Here is a 13,795-nt window from a genome sequence, read left to right as displayed (position 1 = left end):
AGCTTTTCCATCTTACATTTTCCCTCTCTCCTGTTGAAGAAGGGGGTTGAGAGAGCAACTGGTGGATATCTGGAAACCAGCCAAGGTCAGCTCACCACAGTTGTCTTAAATAAGACATGTTTTAAGATAGAACCAGCATGATCTCAATGAGTGTATTTGGCATGATTAGTTGTACAAAGTTCACATCCTCATCCAAGCATAAGTACTCAGGCACTAGGGTAGCTTTTGTTCATGCAGATAATCAGTACAGGTGTAGGATTATCTCAATGTGATGCCCATTTATATAGGACACAACAATAAGGAAATGGTGCTTTTTCAATAAATGACTGTCTCTGATTTGCAAAATAAAAAATGAAAGATTTGATGTATGTCTAAGACAGTATAATTACTAGGTTTTCACATTTTTCTCTTCCACACATCCTGTTTTCAGAGTGACTCAGGGGCCCACGAGCTGTGAACACAACTGATAATCAGAAGGGTTGCTCATTTTGCTGCCAGCAGATTAGTTTATGGCCATACAAAACAGAGCTTCATACTGTATTTCCTGCAAAAACATAGAAGCAGAAAATTGTGAAAACCTACACAAGAAGCATATAGGAAACAATACTGAAGAAAATATTAATTTGAGGTTCTTACTGAACAGTTTTTCCTGTCGCTAGGAGCACGGTACATGACAAAAGGTAAAATATTGGTGGATGTTATGACTAAATGTAACTCTACAGCCAGGCCTTTCTTGAATGGTACAGTCCTGATTCACTCAGCCATGTAAAATTATAATTAGTCATGTCCCAAGCTCAGCGCAGACTTGCTGAATAGGTTGTTTATGTAAGATCCCTGTAGCATACTTAGGAGTCACCATGACATATGAAATGACTGCTAGTATCAAAAATCACACAGCTTCTACCACAAGCAGCTGTAGCACAGCTGAAGTCTTGAAGCGTAAACCCGCTGTATGTGTTGCAAGAATCATACACAGTTTCAAGATAGAATGTGGATAAATTCTGCCCTACAATATGGCATCAGTGCACCCTGTACAAAAGGTTCTTCACCATCTGAAAGATGCAGCATGTAAGTAGCCTCACCCAAAGAAATAGATGCCATGTGTTCAGCAGGATCGCAACTTTAGTAATCACCATGGGTAGCAGAAGCTCACAGATCAAGGGAATGCAGTCACTTCAGGATGAGCCCACACCCAACCTATGCAGTGACGTTGGTGCACAAGCGGTGGTGTGCAGTTTCTTTTTGGAAAAAATGATAAGCTCCTGCTTTATAATGAACAGGTGGTGCATTTTGTGGCTCAGTGTTTGTGAAGCTCTATATAGGAGCATGAAAAGCCTGTCTATAAAATGCACATTTTAGATCTTTTGCCCAGAGTCTGGTGAGTATCAGAGCTGGAAATTCATCTGGAAACAAACTTAGAAATGTTCTTTGACATTTCTTAAGGAACATATAAAAAGCAAAGCATTCAAGCGAGTGGCTTAACTTTTTTGCTGCCTGAGTGGAAAGTTCAAGCATGCAATGTCACACTTGTCTCTACAGTCATGAGTTCTCCTGTTCTGCTTCTATGGAGCACCTGGTACTGGGAGTAGAGCTGATGCATGTTATGATAACACACATCATAAATACAGTAATAATCAGCAGCAAATGAGAGTGCAGCACAGAATTTGCTCAGAAGTCTGTTGTAACATCACCCCGGTGCATCATGCCACATAACAAGGAGCAAGAGAGCAGTCAGGATTCCTATTATTGAAATTAACTGTACGTTGTTTCAATTAATTGTTCCAATTAGTCTCTCTTTCTTTTCAGTTACGCTTTTCTGTAACAGTGTCATCTGGGATGCCATGAGAAATTGAAAATGCCCTAATGGTCTGATGCTCATCAGTTAAAGAGATTTCTATTTCTAATTAGCTCCCTGAGAAGATTTTACAGTAAGAATGAGAAAATGTATAGGTGGAATGAAGAAGGAGTTGTTTTTATTGAAAGACTCGATCTACTTTAAGTGATAGCAATATTTCTGTCGGAAAATAAATAAATAAATAATAAAGTCCTTTATAGAGAAGAAAAGAGGGAAACAACTTGTTTGTTTCTACCTAATTCCTGCTCTTAGGAGCTATCTTTCACAGTGATTTGGTAGATAGGGTGCAAACAGCACAACCACATTAAGTCACATTAAAATTATTGAAGTTTTTTTCTTAATTCAGTTTGTGACATACCATTCCTGGTTTTTAATCAACAATACAATTCCAACAAAGACTGAGAAGAAAACAGCCAAGTGCCAATCTGTATGTTTCTGAGTTTATATTGTGCATAATATTTTTAAATGGGGAACTGAAATCTAAGATGCGTTGCCAAAAGGCTGTTTTTCTCTACTGATTTTTATTCACACTGGGAGTTCACATGGTGCTAAAAGCAGTTTCTAGCAGTTGTTTCCCCTGAGGCTGCAAATGCAAAAGGACAGAAAGCTCTGCCTAGGAGCAGAGCCGGGCAGATGCTTTCTGCCACAGCCTATCACCATCTCCAACTCCAGGTGTAAGTGTCACACAGTCCTGATTTGCTAAGATTTCAAAATACCAGTTTTCAATAAATTTTTGACTGTGGTACGCGTCCTACACCTTAACTTGACCTCCAAATCCTGCGCTTTAATAAAGAATTCCTTTCTAAGAGCTTATCCACAAATGCAGGTATTTGTGGCTATCTCTGGGGTTAGCTCATCAATTACTACACCTTTCTCCATGATTTTCAGTCAACAGGAGTGTGCAAGATGCTGTGGGGTATTTTTCTGCTCAGCCTCCATTAGGAATGCTGAGACAGATCAAAGTTATTTGGCTGTTGATTTGCTTCACCTGGGGTGATCCAAGGTATTTTGTCATGTGAAGTTGACAAAAAAGAGAGAAATTCACCATCTTGTATATGAGCTGTATTATGCAGGCATCACACGAAGCCTTCCTCAGCCCTCAAGTTTATTTCAGCAGAATGACAACCTAAATGCCTAGTTCTCCTGTCTCACTTCTTGCTTTTGCCTAAGATAATAACTTCACAGAAGTCACTACAGATTTGGACACTGGGTTACTTTCTCTGTTGTAGATTCCTATAAATGAATGTGTATCTATATATGCAATCATAAATATATATGTATATATGTATTTATGCATTATATATATGTAGGTATGGATATATGCCTCTTAACAAAGTTGTAAGATAAATGCCACTGCAGTTTTGCTTATACTTAACCACAACTCTTCAGGAGTAAGATTCTGCATTCTCAACCTTTTTTTGTCATAGGCTTCTGATACTTGTGGATCCTTTCAGTAAAAATAGGTTAAGCAGCACTTGCATAGTCTGTTTTTGAATCTAATTAAATTTATCCTCTCCACCACAGCAATTAAGCAGCCACAAACTTAGTGTTTTTCATGCCTCCATACTGACAGTGTGATCCATTTGATAAGTTCAAACATAGGAGGGGCATCAAAATCAGCTTTTTGGTAGATTATCCACTCAGTAAAATATTTTTTTAAGGTAGTGTTTGTACTTCTGACATAAGTGTTGTTCAAACACTAGCTCCCTCTTATTCAGTCAGATGAATAGAGCGGAGTACCTTATTTGGAAAAGAGCTCAAAAACTGTAATATGAATTTGCTGAGTCCTGTCCTACCAGTGGAGATTTAAACAGAGCCACTAGTGAGCTGTACAGAAGTGTACGCCATCTTCTTTCCTGCCAGTTTATGCTACTTTCATGTGTTTTGGGGGGAATGAGGAGAAAGATTACATTAGAACAAAGCAGCTTTTGGCAAATGGCTCTCAAATCACAGCTTCTCAAAAACCAGTCATGCAGCTCTCTGTTTACGCAGTGTTCCTGTTGTGACGATACAATGGTCCTGTCCATGAGCAGTGTGCAATTTCACAATAGTCTTAACTCCCAGACTGTGCATTCCTGCCATCTCTTTTGTGCTGGTATTAGCAACTACGTGGTGGTACTGTGAAAATGCAGCTTTTATATTTGCTTTTTTTTTTTTTTTTTTTTTTTTGGTGGGGTAACCATTCAGTTCAGCAACATTAGTGAGCATTCCACATTGCTCATGCTTATGCTGATTGTGAAACCTGCCACTAGCTGGGAGGATAAGAAAAGGATGTGTTTAAAAATACAGCAAGCCCAGCAAGCCCATATTTGCACTCTTCTTTATCCTCTACTGTGCATGAGAGAAGAGAACCAGTCAGAAGTATATCAGTTAGAAAGGTACGTGAGCTGCCTGTGCTATTGGGGCATGCTGTTGCTCTCTGCTCCTCCATTTTCAATACCTTCTCTCTTGACTGAAGTGCAAGTCATTACATATTTCCAACTAGCACTTCTCAAGTGTCCCTTCTTCTCCAAGTTCATTTTCTGTTTAGTGGCTATTTATTCCTTCTTTGTTTTAATTCTGAAACCCTTAAATTCTTACAATGTTTGTAAGAATCTAACTGCATTAAATAGGATTGAACAGCAGCTCTTTCAGGGATGATGAAATACCACTATATGCTTTTACTAGTCAACACGCCATGGTAAAGTTTCTGGTAGCAGGTAAACAAAACTCCATTAAACATATGAGCTAGTTACACACATCAATTCTTGAGCATTTGAGACATGCTGTCATTGGTAAACTTTGTTTGTCTTAACCTGATGGGTCAAATGCACTTTTTTTTTTTTTTTTTTTTTTTTTTTGGAGAAATACCTATTAGAGATGTGAATAGTAGTACAATAAATTCAAAACCACCTCTGTGTTCTATAGGATAAGTAGCTGGACTGGAACTGGAACTTGGGACTCTGACAAGAAGTAGTCAAGTGTAACCCTGTAAGGCACCTATGTTAACAACACATGTTATTTTTAGAAGTGTTAGAAATTATGACTTATTTGTCAGGCAATATAAGATACAGCCTGCACATTTCTAAGTGTGGTAAGCTACAAAATAATATCATGCAACTCTGGACTGTTCATTTCTAGCTTCTCAGACCAGATCCACGACTCACCCCAGGGGGATAGGAGACTCTGCAATAAGCAAGCAACCATTGCTTTAATATTTAACACCTGCTGATGAGCTGTGAGGACCTACTGTCCAAATGGCTATTAAAGAGCTGCAGAGAATGTTTTAAGAAATGATATAAAATAGACATCTTAGGTTTAATTAAAATCTTCACTAAATTTTTGAACTGTAGGCTGCTGAGTTCCACTGCACTGTACTAAGTTATTTAAACCTACTACTGGTTGTTCAGTTCTAGCATTCGCAGTGGTTGTTGGGCATTGACCAGGAACTGATTATAAAAATACTTTTATCTTACTGATTCAGCTATAAAATGTTTATCTTCTCAGATGATTCACTGCAAGCCTTCAGAACCAGGAGCTACAAATTATTAACTTTCAGAAAAATGGTTTAAAATATATGGTTGAAAGGAGCAGTACTGAGATACTGACAAAACAGATGATCAGCCAAGAGGCTGTGAGCCTTTGTAGTTGCCTTTCTTTATGTGAATCTATATCAGACCCTTTTGAGCCAATATCTCAGCACTGGCTTCTTTTTGTTATTTCTCTCATGATGCAGCTATGTGGAAATAACTAACATTTGCAGGACAGCAGACCCTTGCAGAAGAGTAAACTTGGATGGTTTGGAGCTAATGCTAATAGCTTCCCAAAAATTACAGAGCAGTCAGGGTAAGAAGCAACAACTGGGGAAATTTAACCAGAGTGCAGCAATTTCTAGCATAGAAGACCATAGTGAAGCTGAAACAACATCAGAGTTTCTCTCACTTTTACCAAGAACTAAGGACAAGTCTAGCAGCAGTCTGGATGGAGAAAAACTAAAACCAAAGACGGACTATAAACTGTGACTCCTGACCTCCTGGGTGTGCCCAGGAAACCACAGCTGCATCTGGAAGCTGAAGCAGAGCATGGGGCTTTTCTTCTAAGGCGTACAATCAGCTGAGCTATGGAGTTAAAAATCAGTGTAATTGAGAATCAGGCATAAACAAATTGATCCAAAAACTTTGAAAAGGTACCTTGTATCTTCACATCTTTGTTTTTGTTTGTTTATTTCTTTTTTACAGTGATATATAATCTGATTTGTGATACCCAGGCTGTTAAAGTAGTCGCTAACAATGATTAGAGCTAATTTGAGGAAAAATCTAGTCATTAGTTTTCCATTTTGTAAGGTTTACATTACATAGATTGCTTGTAATATAATTCTAACTGGTAGGATAAATTAATTCAGTAATTAAGTACCTCTCTGGAACAAGTGGACCTATGAGTATTCCCAAAGCATACGGTTCAAATTAGTTCTGATCAAGTCATAGTACCTGCACTTGCCTCATGTAGTGGCACTTCTAATCACCCAGAGCATGGTTCAGTGCCTACACCATACAGCTTATCTTGCTAGATATCTTCAGTATAAACCCTAAAAGCAGCTGAAAATGCCACTGAGAATAATTAACTAACACTACTAGCTCCAAACATTTTTAGGGTCTTTGTGTTTAATTCTCTGTCAGCAGACTGGAGACAGCATTTCTTGTGGATCTGGAGTTAAACAAGCTTCAAGGCTCACAATGATAGCAGATACTGCTCTACTTCAGTCATTAGTTTTTATTCTCCTTCCTCTAAAGCTGCAAAGGGAAGTGCTGTTTTCAGTGCTTTAAGCAGCCAGGATATTCACCCCACAGTTTAGATCACTTAGATTACCATCTGCTCCTGACCTCTTCAGCCCAAGGATTCAAGCCTAGGCTGTGGGGCTGTGGTGAGACATCTTTGCTTAACAGTAGTGCGATGCTGGGTAATCAGTCTACAGCTACACAGCTAGATTGTAGTTTGTATAGAGAGCACTGATCTTCCAAGTGAAAAATCTTTTCTGATTTCAGTAGTATGAGGTAAAACAATATAGGCAGAGAATCAAAATAAACAGGGGTGTATGAATGGTCTTCGCTACTGTTAAGCTTTTTATTTCTGTAAAAGAAATGGAGGTGCTATTTACTGCGTTTTGAAGGATATCACCCTGCAGTTGAATGAAGGTGCTCTTACAGTGCTGTGAAAGTTTATCTGTGCTAGATAGAGCATAGATAATGCTTTGTAATCTCTATGCTAGAGTAATAAAAGCAGGGCACACCCAGTGGCATGGGCTCTAATGTGCGATAGCAGGTCAGATGTAAGCTGTTCGGGGAACTGTGCTGTACATTCTTTCTGAACTGTAGCCCATTATGTTGCTTGCTAAATGCATAAGTGATCGCACTAGTTAGCTGTAAATATTCTTTATATCCTTTGGGAATGGGATAGCAGCACATAGAATTTTGAATATCCATGTAGAGGGATGGCAACTCAGTAGGCCTAGGAGGATCTGTCTTGCTTCTAATTTGGCTAAATTTATTTGGTAGGCAGCTAATATGTCAGGTGTTTGTGACTATGCAGGAACTGTACCTGAAGGTCTGCTTCCTGTTTAATTAAACTGAAAGATTGTTGATATTAATCACTCATATTAAACTCCAAAGGGTTTGGTAGACCAACTAGTATCTACAGCGCTTTTCCAGCAAAGTGTGAACATTTGCAGTACAATTGCTTTCTCATAACACTGGCAATTTAAAACATCACACAATCATGATTGTCTCTGATCCTTATCTTTCCCAAAATTAACACAGCAACTCCAGTCCTTTTGGTTGCAGGGCATTGTATTCCTTGGTTCAGGACATCTGCTGAAGTCCCCTGCATAGACCAAGTAAGAATCTGAGTACCAGAGGAAGTTTTGCTACATGTTGTGTATCATCATGATAATGGAACAAGCATCTCTATTTAGTAGTATCTGCTGCTGACTTGTTGCACAGCATTTCCAACTTGCTTCTTAAATATGCAAAGGACATTCACAGGGCAGACATTTAAAATGTTTTAAATGGGTAGAAAGACAAGGAAAACCTGAAAATGGCAGTGGCTTACCCACATAAATCAGATTTTTAAAATCAACAAGAGAAAATACTAAGAAAGAAAAGTAATATAATGAGGTAGTAAGCACTTTATTAATGGAAGTGCTACCATAAGCTCCTGTAGTGTGATACCATTTATAAGAATGAGAAAATCACACAGTAAGTGATGCTTTTTAATTTTTTTTTCTCAAATAAGAAATGAGATTTGAAACCAAAATGGGTTTTGGAACCTGGAAACAGAGATTGCTTCTGTGCTCGAAAACCTTACACATTCAAGACGATATTCTCAGCTTGTGACCTCATAATGTAGCACCTGATGCTTGCAGTCAACAGAGTGAGGAGGAGATGAGTACTTTGCAGAGGACCCATTTGCAAATACAGTCAAGAACATGATGGACGTTGCTCACTCTGTGAGGACATTCAGAGACACAGACAGTCTTGATCTTGAGAAAATACTAGGAACTTTGTTCTCAAGTTACAAATGAAAATCAAGTTACAATAAGATGTTCACAGGCAGTGAATAGGCAGTGTTTGTCGCTTGCTTGAAGACTGCCAAATCAAGAACTGCTGTGTGTAATTCTTTGTGAATAAATGATGTGTGGTAAACAAAGCCTGCCCTCTCAGAAGGTATCTATCCTACAGACATATTAGCCAAAGGAGATTATTTTTATGGACAAATTTCTGACTCCATTATAAGCTCATCTGCTCAGCTAATGGAGATCCTGGAGCTCATTCCAGTGAAACCCATAAATCTACAGCTTGAGGCCAACGGCCAGTCATGGGCTAGTTCTGCCAGATGCTATGTGCCCTTGCCTTGCAGGTCACAGCACTGTTGCACTGAGTTATCTGGTAGAAAATCCGACACAGCACTTCAGCCTACTACATTCCTGCTTGTAAAAATCTGCTCTGGAACCTCAGAATGTTAGGTTTTCCTCTCTAAACTCATCTGGTCCAACACCTACTCAAGCAGGGCTGCCAAGAGCAGGCTGACCAGGACCACATCCATGTGAAGTTTGAAGATCACCGAGGAGATTTGACAACATCTGGGTAGCCTGTGCCAGTGCTCCCTCTGCCCTTTGTGCAGTAACAAAGTGCTTTCTGCTATTCAGAGGGAGCCATCTGTGTTTTGGTTTGTGACCAGTGACTCTTGTTCAGCCTCTGTACAACACTGAAAATGTTATGGCTCCATCCTCTTTGTGCTCACTCTTCAGGTGTTCACAGGCATTGATGAGACACTCCTAAGCCTCCTCCGGGCTAAACAGTCTCAACAAATCCTCCTCATTAGAGCAAAATGATTCCACTTCTATGCACAGAGGTGTCTTTAGCACCGGGTGAACAAACTCTCCCAAACTCTGGAAAGGGCTGTGAAATCTCTGATGATCTCTGATGGTAAGGTGCTCCTCATTTATATACAAAATATCCCCAGCACTTACAGAATAGGGAACATTTTTAATGAGTTTCTTAAAATTTCCTAAAAGCTATGAGACTCTGCAATTAACAATATTTCTGTAGTGTCTCATTCCAGACCAGGGTCCCCTGTTGAGTATCTTTTGTTTTCATTTGTCCATTGCCTGTATAGGGCTGCATTGCCTTGAGAAATTGCCTAGGCAGATGGTGGACTGAAAAATACCTTCTGAAGCATGCTTCTTCTTTATAAATTGTTTGGTCCACATAGTAGCTGCGAGCTATACAAGAAGCAAAGCTGTAAGTTGTATTCTGAAAGTGACTGGAGTTCAGCAGATAAAACTGAGCAAGATCTTTGTCTACTTCTTACATCCCGAGAAACAGTATAGTTTGGTACAGTCTGTGTTGAGCCACAGATACAATGAATTAAAGTAATCCAGCTCAAAAGTTCTCATGCCAGGGTCATTGTGACCATTGCTTATCTGGGGAGAAGAGTTGACTCTTGCTTGGCTGGAGGTGATAAAAGGCCTTCTTCCAGACTTAATATAAGCAGCCTGAGGGCTTAACTTGATGTACTTTGAAACATGCTGTATGGAGGATAAGGCCTGTCATTTGAACAGTTCTTCAAAGGATTTCTACCCACTAATCAGCAGTACTTCAGCCATACTGGCTCCTCTTGAGATCAGCCTCGGAGGCATACTGAAGTCTTATGGGAGATTACTGGTGATGAACACACTGTAGTATTTACTGGCAGCAGCAATAGATCCTGTTGAGCTCCATTATTGAAAGGCCTGAAGCAATCCTGGCTGTGCTCCCTCTGGGACTAGTATTTAGGTCTTTGCATACAAGGGCAGTATCTGCCTACATGACAGTATGCTGCTCAAAATCTGAGTTATGTTCCCAGGCAAGCTGTTGGTCATCTGCATGGAACTGAGAAGGTAGTCACAGCCAGCAGCAAAATGATGCTCCCTGCAGCAAAGGAGAACTAAGGCTATTAATGCTCCTGAGGCCTGGCTTGTTCTTGTCACATCTGTTCCAGGGGATGCACATATCTATTCCTAACACAGCTTGAGAAAGTCCAGCACTGCAAGATATGTGGTAGTTTTCCGCACCAGCAAGGGTATGTTGTTCCTCTCCCAACTCCTCTGGAATATCTCATTCCTTAAGCGCTCATCATTCACCATTTACCTTTCAGGTTCCCCATAGCTGCTTTCATTGGTCAGCCTGGCAGTCCCAGGGGAGTCTTGTGTATGTTCAGACCACTGACATTCTGCAACTCTCACCATGTATGACATTTATTGCTTACAGGTAATGTCATAGTATTTTGTTTTTTCAGCATGTATTAATTTACTGGACTGCCATTTCCTCTGCTATGTGAGGCACCATTTTCTCTCCACGTCGAAGTTCTGGGAATGGAAACTGCAGCTCCATCGTATACTGCTCTCCTTTTTCCTGTATTGTTCAGGAGCACAGGGCTAGAGATGGCTTACCTCATTTCTAAGCAATAACAGGATTTATCAGTCAGACTGAGCAGCTGGACAGAACAGGGGATGGTACAAACAGACTTAACCATGGAAATAAAGTTAATTCTCTTTGTTTTTTTTTTTTAAAGGGGGGTTGTTAATTGTTTAAACAACATATTCTCATCACTTCATGCAGCAAATCGGTATAGCAGGGGGGATGACTTTTAAATTTAATGCTTTCAGTTCTTTCTCAAATACTTAACAATCCAATCAGTGTTTTTTGAAGAAACATTGTCTATTCTTGCAGGGAGAGTGGCATTTGTTCAGCTTCTTCTGGCTATGAACAGTGAACAAAACTTACCATACAACTCCGATAATTATAACATAGTATGTTGATTTCTACAGTGCCAGTATGCATGGAAAAGGGGAGTATTTTGTTTAGCATACAGATGATTCTTACTGCAGGTATCTGTAAGGCAGTAGAAGTGTCCTCAGTATGCAGTGTGATTTTCCAGCATGAAAATCTCTTGGGGATTTAAGAATAGTCATTTGCATTTTGCAAATATGAAAAAACAGCAGTGGACAATACTCACCTTAAAAATGACAGGAGAAGAAGAGGAGGAAACAGACAAAGTGCTTTCCCTTTGCAGTTACATTCAGATGCAAAGGTGTATTTTAGTACCTTTCCAGTTAAGTTCCACAAAGACTATATGGGATCTTTCTTTATGGAAGAAAATGCATAGCATACTTCAAAATAATTATTGTGCATAAAAAGGAAAATAATTTCACTTTGGAGGAGTTGGAAAGACAAGTGGGTATATATGACAATCTTAGTTTTTGACAATCTTCTTTGAGTTTCACTTGCTTTATTTTCTAAGATGAGTTATGTTCACTTCAGAGTATCTACTGTAGCCTTGCTTCTCCCAATCAACTGAGATGATCAATACAAAATAATTTGAGAAGTAAGAAATAGCACAACTAAATGCAAATACTGTAACGTTTGTTAAAGGCTGTGGCATTTATTTTGATCTTCTTGAATGGCACAGGATACTTTCAACAGAACATATGTCAACCACAACATCGGCTCACTGGACTCCAGTGGAAACCACTTAAGGGGAGATTTGTGTTATTCATCTTATTAGTATTTTGTGAGACACCCTATGGTCTGAAATGTTTGAGAAACATTATTAAACATAGCTGAAATTCTACTCTATGACAGTCTTTGCATCTACTCATTCAAGACAGACAGGCATAGAAGGGCATTTTCACTATTACAGCTGAAGGAATTCCTTCAAGTACAGTACAGCTAAATGGACACAGGCTTTGCATGTAGGCAGCGTGTTAGCTAGTTACAGTGGTTTGAAAAAGAGAAATGCAGAAATGCATTGGTTATTTTTATCCCATTCAGAATCTGATAGTTCTCAATACACAGGGATTATGAAGGGATTTTTGGACTGATGATTAAAGCACATGGCTTGCTTCCTGAACCTGAAAGGGGTGACGGAAAAAAAAAATCATACAGGAATGGGGAAGATGTGCAAAGATAAAGCAAATGGTAGCTCCTTTCAGAGAGAAAGAAGCTCTGCCAGTTGTTCTCCATGATGCTGTTCTTTCTTCTGAGTGTTAAATGTAAGTGCGCTTTTATGCTCAGCAAGGTAGGACACAGCAAACCACAGTTAACAAAGCAGGATTATTTGGGAGCAAAACATTATAAGGTATGTGAAGCTGATCACAGGCTACTAGACACCATTTCTTGGCCTGAGTGGACTCTCTGTATTGAGTAAGTTTTCTTATTTCTACTCTTTCGTGTGCTAATTTTTTTATTTCATGGTTGGCAATATGGTTTCAAAGTAGACTTTTCAATGATTTTGAAGTCATTCTTATAAGACTGATAAAATAGAATAATTAATTGGTCATGGTGGCTCTTGACATTTTGAGATAAGTCTGGTCTGCTTAACAAAGAAGACATGACAGAGGAACTGCAGACTTGATTAAAGAAAGCATGAGGTCCCTCCGGGATGAATAGGTCATTTGGTGATTATGTAAATGTTGCTTGCAGAAGATCTGTGTGAGTAGGGTGCTGTACTGAACTGATAGTTTCTCCCAGCAATCTAGCATGGAGGAGGAGGAAGGATGAGAGGAATACCAGGTCCATTAACTAAATGACTATTGAAGAACAGTTGAATGACCAAGGATATGAGCCGTGTGAAGCCAAAATAATGCTGAATATAGAATAGACTGACACAGATTACCCCCTTTCTGTAAGGGAAATGAAAATACAGAACAAATCCTAGAAGAGTGAGTATTTAGGGCAATTTTCACCCTAATTCTCTGTGAATTCCCAGAGCTGTTTCAGGCAGAGGTAGACCACAGATCTCCTCAGACCTTGAAGATAACGGAGCTGCAGTTCACCCTGACCCAGTGAGACAGAGAGATTGCACTATCACAGCACCAGCAATATGTGCGCTGGGACAAAAAAGTCCTCTGCCAACAGATAGCAGAGCTCAAGACAGTGCAGGGCCTCTCTGTGAGGGTGGAGGAAGATCTGTATCCACCCCTACTTCCAGACTTTGTGATCCACTTCTTTTCTAGTCACTTTCTTCTCTCCACATACACAGACATCAGTTATGACATCTGGTTAAGCAGGCCACTGTTCTGACCAGTTCACACCTTAAGCAATTTCTTTTCAGGAAAGCTACCCTCAGACTGAGGGTATGAAGACAAGGCATTAAATCCAAATTTGTTATATTGATGTATAAGCTCCCATTCTGGTGTAGCATATTATTAGTTTGTAGCAGCTTTCTCCAGCTTGGGGGAAGGATAAATTGCCATGATTAAAGCACAATTGTACAGGAATAAATGGGAGTCCTCACCCAGGCTGAAGGGTTAATGATCTTAATTTATACCCTAAACTGATATATCTCCAGAGTGACCGTGTGGAAAACATACATCAAATGACACAGTGAGGTGTGATTGAAGTTTTTTGTTGTTTTTTGTAGTGA

The sequence above is a fragment of the Gallus gallus genome, chromosome Z (assembly GCF_016699485.2).
Source record: "Gallus gallus isolate bGalGal1 chromosome Z, bGalGal1.mat.broiler.GRCg7b, whole genome shotgun sequence".
NCBI lineage: Eukaryota > Metazoa > Chordata > Aves > Galliformes > Phasianidae > Gallus > Gallus gallus.
The sequence above is the reverse complement of the archived record's forward strand: the minus strand, read 5'-3'. Positions refer to the sequence as shown.